We start from the raw sequence: 9693 nt of genomic DNA, 5'->3' as shown, positions 1-9693 counted from the left end.
TTCAGATCTGGTTTCCTCAGTGTGTATGCCCAGAAGTGGGATTGCTAGGTCATATGGCAGTTCTATTTCCAGCTTTTTAAGGAATCTCCACACTGTTTTCCATAGTGGCTGTACTAATTTGCATTCCCACCAACAGTCTAAGAGGGTTCCCTTTTCTCCACACCCTCTCCAGCATTTATTGCTTGTAGACTTTTGGATAGCAGCCATCCTGACTGGCGTGTAATGGTACCTCATTGTGGTTTTGATTTGCATTTCTCTGATAATGAGTGATGTTGAGCATCTTTTCATGTGTTTTTTTGCCATCCGTATGTCTTCCTTGGAGAAATGTCTGTTTAGTTCTTTGGCCCATTTTTTGATTGGGTCGTTTATTTTTCTGGAATTGAGCTGCAGGAGTTGCTTGTATATTTTTGAGATTAATCCTTTGTTGCTTCATTTGCTATTATTTTCTCCCAATCTGAGGGCTGTCTTTTCACTTTGCTTATAGTTTCCTTTGTTGTGCAAAAGCTTTTAAGTTTCATTAGGTCCCATTTGTTTATTTTTGCTTTTGTTTCTAAAATTCTGAGAGGTGGATCATAGAGGATCCTGCTGTGATTTATGTCGGAGAGTGTTTTGCCTATGTTCTCCTCTAGGAGTTTGATAGTTTCTGGTCTTACATTTAGATCTTTAATCCATTTTGAGTTTATTTTTGTGTATGGTGTTAGAAAGTGTTCTAGTTTCATTTTTTTACAGGTGGTTGACCAGTTTTCCAAGCACCACTTGTTAAAGAGGTTGTCTTTTTTCCATTGTATATCTTTGCCTCCTTTGTCGAAGATAAGGTGACCATAGGTTCGTGGATTTATCTCTGGGCTTTCTATTCTGTTCCATTGATCTATATTTCTGTCTTTGTGCCAGTACCATACTGTCTTGATGACTGTGGCTTTGTAGTATAGTCTGAAGTCAGGCAGGTTGATTCCTCCCGTTTCATTCTTCTTTCTCAAGGTTACTTTGGCTATTCGAGGTTTTTTGTATTTCCATACAAATTGTGAAATTATTTGTTCTAGTTCTGTGAAAAATACCGTTGGTAGTTTGATAGGGATTGCATTGAATCTATAGATTGCTTTGGGTAGTATAGCCATTTTGACAATATTGATTCTTCCAACCAATGAACACGGTATATTTCTCCATCTGTTTGTGTCCTCTTTGATTTCACCTTGGACTTCTAACGGTCAGAGCTGTCAGGACATGAACTTCTTTTATTTAAACCACAGGGGCTATGGTACATTATTATAGCAGTCCTAGCAAACTCATAGACTCTCTGAGATGTTGATGGCTTTGGGTTCTTTTTTTGACTAGAATGGCTCACTTTTGAGTGCATACAAGTTTTCTTGTCAAAGTAGACAGCAGATCTTACTCTTATTAAGAACAAAATTTTATTGAGCACTGACTTTTTGCTGAGGACCGAGCACTTACTTTTGCTGAGGGCTGTGTTTACATGTATTTTCTCTTGTCCACAGAACACTCCTATAAGGTGTGTACTATGTTATGTCTGACTTTTTAGATGGGGAAACTGAGGGTTAGATGGCTAAAGGGTTAAATGACAGGGGCTGAGTCTCCCAACTGGCAGAACCAGGAATCCATTTCTCTTGGGTACAAAAAAAGCCTAAGCTTTGAAGTCAGATGAATTTGAGGTCAAATCCGTGTTCTGAAAATTACTATCTATACTACCTTGAGTGGTTTACCTAACTACTCTGAGCCTTAGTGTCCAAATCGAAAAAAATGGCCCCAGTGCACAGGTTACTGTGATGGTTCAGTGGTGTAATTCATGCCTACTAAAATCTTTCAAGAAGCCTAGCACAATTCTTACAGCATGTCACGGGCTCAATGAATGCTGGTCTTTGTGTGTTAAGACAACATCAGGTCCGGTTGCCTTACAAGCATCTCTAATCCAGTCAATCTGTGGGTCAGGGCCAGAGGTCAAGGCTATTTCCTGTGTTACATTTTTTCCAGTTCCTTGTCCCATCTGCTCTGGTGTTTCCTCAAAGGATATGACCTTTACCCATGACCTCAGAGTGTAGATGGGCAAGTCACAAAAGGTCTCACGCAGACCAAAGAAGCTCAGGATTCAACACAAACTATTGCATAAAGAAATCAAAGGCCACTACTATATCCTCTGAATAGATGGCAGAACCCACATACTCAGTAAGAGGGCCGTGATGTGAAGAACAGGGTATGCTCAAAATTGCAATCTGGAAGGTGTTTCTTTCTCTAAGTGAGATTTTATTGATCATGAGTATGAAGATGGTATCATATTGCACATTGGGGGAGATCAACCCTGAAGCAGCCCAGCACCAGATCGAATGTGAGAAGTGTCTTTAAACACATTTATGTGTGTGAGAGGGTAGGGGGTGGAGAAGTCACTTTTGTTGTGGAAACATACAAATCTTCCATTAAGGGGGTGACATTTAGGTTGAACTTGAAGGAAGGGAGGCGAGAGATGGCTTTTTCAGCCAGGCACACTCCATCCTCAGCCTGGTTGTATGTTAAAGCACATAGTTTATATTTAATAGACAGTATGTGTGCATACTTGCTTCAGTCATGTTTGACTCTTCACAACCCTATGTACTGTAGTCTGCCAGGCTCCTCTGTCCGTGGAATTTTCCAGGCAAGAATACTGGAGTGGGTTGCCATGCCCTTCTCCAGGGGACCTTCCTGAACCAGGGATCAAACCTGGGTCTCCTGCATTGCACGAAGATTCTACACCATCTGAGCCAATAGACAAGCTGAATTCTATTTGTAAGGAAGTATAGCTTGTAACTTACTACTAACTAACATACTCCAAAAACTTGGCAGCAAGAAGCTATTTCAGGGACTGCTAGTTAAAGGATAAGCAGTTCCCCAGTCTTTTTTGGCTATTTCAAGATCTTTCCTGGGATTAAATCATGTGAACCGAGTGGGGCTCTCAGATGTCGTGGCTTGGATGGTACTGTGAGACCACTGGCTGACCCGCTTTCACAGCAGGTGCCTTGGGGTGATGGGCCCCGTCATGTGGATGCTTTCTAGGCTGCCAATTAGTGGAGAGTATCTGGACCTGTTTAGTCAGGGATCTTCGGTCTCTCTGGTTCAATAGTTGTGCTTTTCCTGAGGAATCCTTGTCCAGAGAGGCACCAGTTTTCCCTTTCAGGGTTGATTCCTAGAAAGCTTAGTATCCAATCCGTGCTCCCTTGCAACAAGCACACACATCATTATGGGCTATGGTCCTTAATGTCTTGTTCTTAGCTCCATTTGAAATCTCCACCATTGTTTTCATTCCTTCTTAAATTCCTCTGTTCAATTCATGCTTTTCTCCTCTGGCTTTTATATCCTCCCTTGTGAGCTACTTCCAGTCTTTTCTGGAAGGAGATGTGGTTGACTCACACTGTCCTTCCATTTCAAACAAGACTGCAGATCTTTGTCCACAAGATCCCCTTTGCCTGGAAAACTCTTCCTTTCCTTTCCCTTTTTCCTCCTTTCACTTTTCCGCTCCCCCTCCTTGACATCCTGGTAGCTTTGCCCTCTTCTGAGTCTGTTTTGATATCGCTTCCTTTATGAGTTAGAGGTCCCTGTGTGTGTTCCGAGGATTAAAGAGAATGATTCATGTAAAATTCCCAGGACAGAGCCTGCCGTATACTGAAGACGAGATGTCCTCTCACCTTCAACCCCACTTTCTATAAGTGATTCATTTCTTAGCACATCATTCACAAGGAACCGAGTCCTTCTGGGGAGCAGTGTACGTTTGTCTCTAGAAGGAAAAGACACAGATACAGAGAAAGTGATTAGGGAGGGCTTCCTGTCAAGGTGGAGTCTTAACATTTAAAAGAGTTAAGACTCAGAGTTTCCCTGGAGGCTCCGCGGATAAGAATCCGCCAGCCAATGGAGGAGACACGGGTTTGATCCCTGATTTGGGAAGATTCCGCATGCCACGGGGCAAATAAGCCCATGTGCCACAACTAGTAAGCCTGTACTCTAGAGCCTGGGAGCTGCAACTCCTGAGCCCACGAGCCACAACTACTGAAGCTTGAGTGTGCTAGAGTCCATGCTCTGCAATACAAGAAGCCAGAGCCATGAAAAGCCAACACACCACAATTAGAGAGGGGCCCCCACTTGCTGCAACTAGAGAAAAGCCCATGGAGCAACGAAGACCCAGCACAGCCTAAGAATTAAATAAAAACCGTATTCAAAAACGAGTTAAGACTCTAGACAATAGCCACCTTCAGAGATGGGTGGCAGAAGGTGGGCTGTGGGGAGGGACCAATCCTGGGGCCAGTAAACAGCCCCGACTCCATCTTTCTAGATCTCTACTCTGATTCTTCAGGCCTCAAAAAATGCAAAAGACTTGGGGCTCCATGTTTAGGGACTTCCAATGAGCATGTCCTGGGGGTGTGAGTGCCTCTGTAAACATTTTCCCTCTTTGTGGTTCCAGAATCTAATTCACTTCCCTGCTCCAATGCCTAGAAAACTCAGTTGTCTAAGCCACTTCTCCCTGGGCCTTTCTTTCAGCCAACAACACAGCATATAGTGTCTGTTCTGTGCCCAGACACCTTCTCCCCGCTTAGGTACTCAAAGCAACAGAGCTACCATGAGCTCAGAGATCATCTACACGTATGTCTCTGAAATCGCTCCATGGTGATGGAAGAAATGCTATCTTCACTCACGGGAGACATGATCCCTTCCACAAATGTGGACTGAGTCAGTGCTGAGTGCCAGGCACTGGGAGTAGAGGTACCCGAGGATGAGTTGTTTAGTCGATAAAAGTCATGTCCAACTCTTTTGCGACCCTGTGGACTGTAGCCTGCCAGGCTCCTAGCTTGGTCCGTTTCCCCCAGCCAACAGGGGCTATTCTAAGAGGGGTCCCCAGCCTTTTTGGCACCAGGGAGCAGTTTTATGGAAAACAATTTTTCCATGGACTGGGACGGAGGGGTGGTTTGGGGATGATTCAAACACATTACATTTATTGAGCACTTTATTATTACGTCAGCTCCATCTCAGATCATCAGGAATTAGATCTCAAAGGCTGGGGACCCCTGTGCTAAGAGGTGACCTCAGCCTCTTTGATGCCTTCATAATTTGTTACTTCTCCCCCATCCTGACAAGTCAGCCCAAAATACATGATTTAAGGAGCTATCTTTGTATCCCTAGGCAAAAGTGAAAATGTTAGTCACTTAGTCGTGTCTGACTCTTTGTGACCCCATGGACTGTAGCCCACCAGGCTCCTCTGTCCATGGAATTCTCCAGGCAAGAATACTGGAGTGAGTTGCCATTCCTGTCTCCAAGAGCAGCTTTCCAAATCTCATTTCCTAATAACCGCTGTAGAGCACCTCCTACAGGAGAATTCATGAACTGCAGTTTGAGGATCCAGGAGGAGACAGCTTGCAATGCCAGTCTCAGGGGAGGAAAGGGGTGGTCTCCATTCCTTTCTGGTTCCCCCACCCCAACCCCCCTTCATTTCAATGACTTGTTCTTCCCATTTGCCAACAGAATAAAGAATAAGGAAGGAGGGGAGGAGCCACCCCACCTTTTTCACCATCTTTGCTTTCCTGCTTCCTTTTAATAAGATGGATATCTTTATAGAATATGGCTACTTACAATGCTATTAATAGTTCAAGTTGTAAACATGATATTTCAATATAGCCCTAGCTCAGGGCTGTGGCCATAGCAAAGCCTTCAGAATTACACGTGGCTTGCTGGGTTGTAAATCCTCGATCCCTGGAACCAACTATGAAGCGAATTTGATCCTTGAATGTTTCTTGTTTGGCATAAAACTGAGAGGTTTTGAACAGCAAATCTTAGGACAAGGAACTCTCTCTGCTATGGCCAAAGTGAACCAGTAATAACAGTCAGGAGGCTGTCCCTATAGTCCTCATGGAGTCTGAGATCTGAGTTTTTCATGTTGAAAATGGAGAATACGTAGACATCAGAAATGATACCACCAATTCACTGCCCATGATCAGCTGAACAAGTGTGGTGCCAGCCAGAAAACTCCATTTATTAAAACAATAGTTCCTTAGGACACTATAGAATTTCCCTAATAACGGGCTGAATATATATTTAAGCCCAGTAATAATGGCTAGCAAACTAAGAGGTACTTATGCTTAATTATACCTCTAGATGTAGGCTGGCACAGAGGGAGGCCTTAATTATCAATGTGTTATGCCCTTGCTTTACATATAACAAATGACTTTAATGTGGCTATTCATGTTATAGTTTAAACATCTCGGTAATTAGGAAGTGGAAAATAGGTGTAGTGGAGGGAGCTGTCAGATTCTTGAGCTCTATAGTGACCTTTTGTGCTCCGTAACCTCTAAGCTGAAATTCTCAGCCAAGGGAGGCTGGACCAGTCTTGGGTCAGAGGACGCAGAGTGCAGACATCCAGGCAGAGGATGAGGCTAAGAAGACAGTTACTCACAGAATTACATCCCTTTATGTAACTAGTCCTTACTGAGTACCTACTATGTGCTGAGCACTGTTCTAATCACATGAAATGTCAAGAAAGAAAATGGGACTTAGGGGACTTCCCTGGTGGCCCAGTGGTTGAGATGCCACGCTTCCATTGCAAGAGGCGTGGGTTCAGTCCCTGGTCAGGGAACTAAGATCCCACTGGCTGAGATCTTCATTTAAAAAAAAATAAAATTAGCATGATAAAAAAATAAAATTAAAATACAAATTAAAAAGGAAAATGGACTCAGAAACCTGCCTCTGTGGAGCTTGTATTCAAAACTGGTTCAGTTATGGAACCCAAAGAGTTGATAACTGGCTCAGAGATGGTCACCAGTTGTGTGTGGGCTTGCCCTTGGCCCTGTCCCATCCTGTGTTTCTTTCAGCAACTTGGGTGAAGACATAAAAGGCATGTGATCGATTCTGCAGAGAGCAATTGTGAGCATGTGCCAATGCTGAGGGTTGTTCCTGTTTGATTTCTTATCCCCTCCACAATCTTGCAAAGCATGTATTATCATCACTTCCATTTTAGATCACAGAATTCTGTCGGACTTCCGTGGATTTCCCATGCAAGCTGGTTTCCCTTCCTCTGAAGATACAAGGTCGAAGATGGTGAAATTAATACAGGATGTTTGGACCAGGATTCCAAAAGTCTTTATTATCTGCATATATGAGCTCAAACTAATAGTTTGCACCGAGGGTATAATATAAAGCAGTAAGGTCTAAGACACAATATTTAGAGACTTGAATCCTCTTGGCACTATTTTTGATGTCTTTTCTATTTCTGTGATTATTTCCTGCAGTTTATGAGATTTCTGCTTTTCCCGGGTACTCTGCAGGAAATTGATGTTTAAAATGCAAGATTAATATATTTAATAGCCAAGTTTAAGGAGTGAGGGAATTTAGTGTTAGCGTTACTCCAGGGCACAAGCATCCTTGGCCAAGGTGATTTAGGGGTTGATCTCTGTTCTAGCGATCTCTGTAGCAAACCAACCCCAACCCAATGATGTAAAATAGCAATCATTTTATTATACTCACTGATTCTGAGTCAGGAATTTGGACAAGGCATGTCAGGATCAATTTGTCTCTACTTCCAGAGTATATGGGGCCTCATCTGGTAGGATTGCAATGGCTGGGGGTGACTCAGACGTCTGGAGGCTGGCATTGTCTAGAAGCTTCTTCACTCATTGTCGAGGATCTGGGCTGGGATGACCTGAAGGCTGGGTTCATCTGGAACTGTCTGCTGGTGCTTTTCCATGTGGCTTGGGCTTCCTCACAGAATGGCAGCTCAGGGTAGCTGGATGTCTTAAATGGGAGCCTGAAGCTCAAAGAGCAAGCATGCTAGCAAGCGAGGTGAAAGGTATATGGCCTCATTTCACCAGAATCTATCAGTCAGAACAGTCACAAGCCTGTCCAGATTCAAGAGGAGGACACAGACCCTATCTTTTAATAAGAGATATATACACACTGTTATAGATTACCAGCAAGGACCTACTGTATACCACAAGGAATGCTGCTCAATGTTATGTGGCAGCCTGGATGGGAGGGGAATTTTGGGGAGAATGGATACATGGATATGTATGGCTGAGTCCCTTTGCTGGCCACCTGAAACAGTCACAGCATTGTTAATTGGCTATACACCAATACAAAATAAAAAGTTAACAAAAACTCTTCTGTTGTATCCTTATTTCTGCCCAAATAAGCTTAACAATAATAATAATAATAATAAAATAGATATATTAATGAACTTGTGACCATATTTAAAAACCATTGCATTCCTAAGAAGCATATCTTCCCTGTGGACCTTTTAACTCAATTTCCTTACTCAGAGTAAGTCCCAGTTTGTAGAAGAAAAAACTGGGGAAGGGGGATGTGACTGTGGTCTTCAACTCTTTGAAAGCATGTCACATGCAAGATTTAACCCACAAAGCTCTGAGCACAGAACTGAGAACCAATGAGTAAATGTCGGAGGAGAACTTCCTAATATTTAGCGATGTCTATCAGTGGCCAGCTCAGCTAGGAAGACAGTGAATTCTCTGATTTTTGAACTCTCAATTAAGCACAAATCAAGAATGCTCTACAAGAGTTTCAGGCTTTGTCTGGAATGTTGGATTAGATGAATTTTTTAGGAAAGCAAGGGCTATAAGTGACTGCCCATCAGACACATGGCCGTAGACAGGGAATGATGCATAATAGCGCAACGCTTCACTGTCTTTTTCCAAGTCACCTCCTGAGGCCATGAATTCAGGGATCCTCCTCTCCTTATGCCGGTGACTGAAATCCACCTAGGAGAGATGATTTCTTTTAAGATCTTTATCCTTGTCCAAGTGTAATAAAATACCCTGCAAGAGGTGAGAGCTGATGCCCTTTTGGGTAATTTGTCATTTAACTTGAACATGTTTCAAGCCTTATTCTGTGAGCATCATTTGGCAAGAAAAGACACGCATTGAGTGTCTGAGAAGGATGAAGGGAAGCCTCAGCACAAGGAGAGAAAGGGAGATGCAGGAGTTGGGGGGAGATGCGCCAACATCTGCAAGAGCTGAGACTTAACCAGGGCAGCCCTGGTGATGCTCTGACTGCTTCGGCTTAATTTCAGCAGGTAAGAAACCACAGTTTTCTGAGCAAACCAGTAGAAAGCGGGTGCCCTGTGTGCTATGCTTCCTGAACTTGAGAAATGCAATGATGACCACAGACCCCTCTTTCCTGGGGAGCAGTGGAAAGAGGTTCACCCCCGCCTCCATCACAGACGCCTGTCCCCACACTCTGCTAGAACAGCGAGGCTCTGTGGCTGAACCCACTTCCTGAGAAGTCAGCCTCTGTCTAAATGAAGTAAAAACCAGAGCCACAAATCTCCGAAGCAAGAGAAATCCCAGAGGAAGACAGAGGCGATGTGGGAGCCAGATGCAATCCAAAGGGTACACACTTCAGGTTGCGCGCATTGGATCTAGTCATTTAAAAAGGACCTCTTTAGAAAAGCAAGGGATTGAAGAGTTTCAGAGGCTATAAAATGTACAGCCTAAACAGAGCATTCCAGAGAGTTCCATACAGGGACGCATAAGTACGCATAAGGCAGGACTCCTGCCTCCTCCGTCACCCACACTACCCACACACCCCAAAGAATTTCTGCTTCAACCTCTGTGGAAGATCACTCCCTGCATTTCCATTTCTGCACTTTCCTCACCTTACATGACCCCTGAGCCCGCCCTTGCAAAACCAGCTGTCAGGAAAAACTTTTAAGTCAGC

The sequence above is a fragment of the Odocoileus virginianus genome, chromosome 32, assembly GCF_023699985.2.
Source record: "Odocoileus virginianus isolate 20LAN1187 ecotype Illinois chromosome 32, Ovbor_1.2, whole genome shotgun sequence".
NCBI lineage: Eukaryota > Metazoa > Chordata > Mammalia > Artiodactyla > Cervidae > Odocoileus > Odocoileus virginianus.
The sequence above is the reverse complement of the archived record's forward strand: the minus strand, read 5'-3'. Positions refer to the sequence as shown.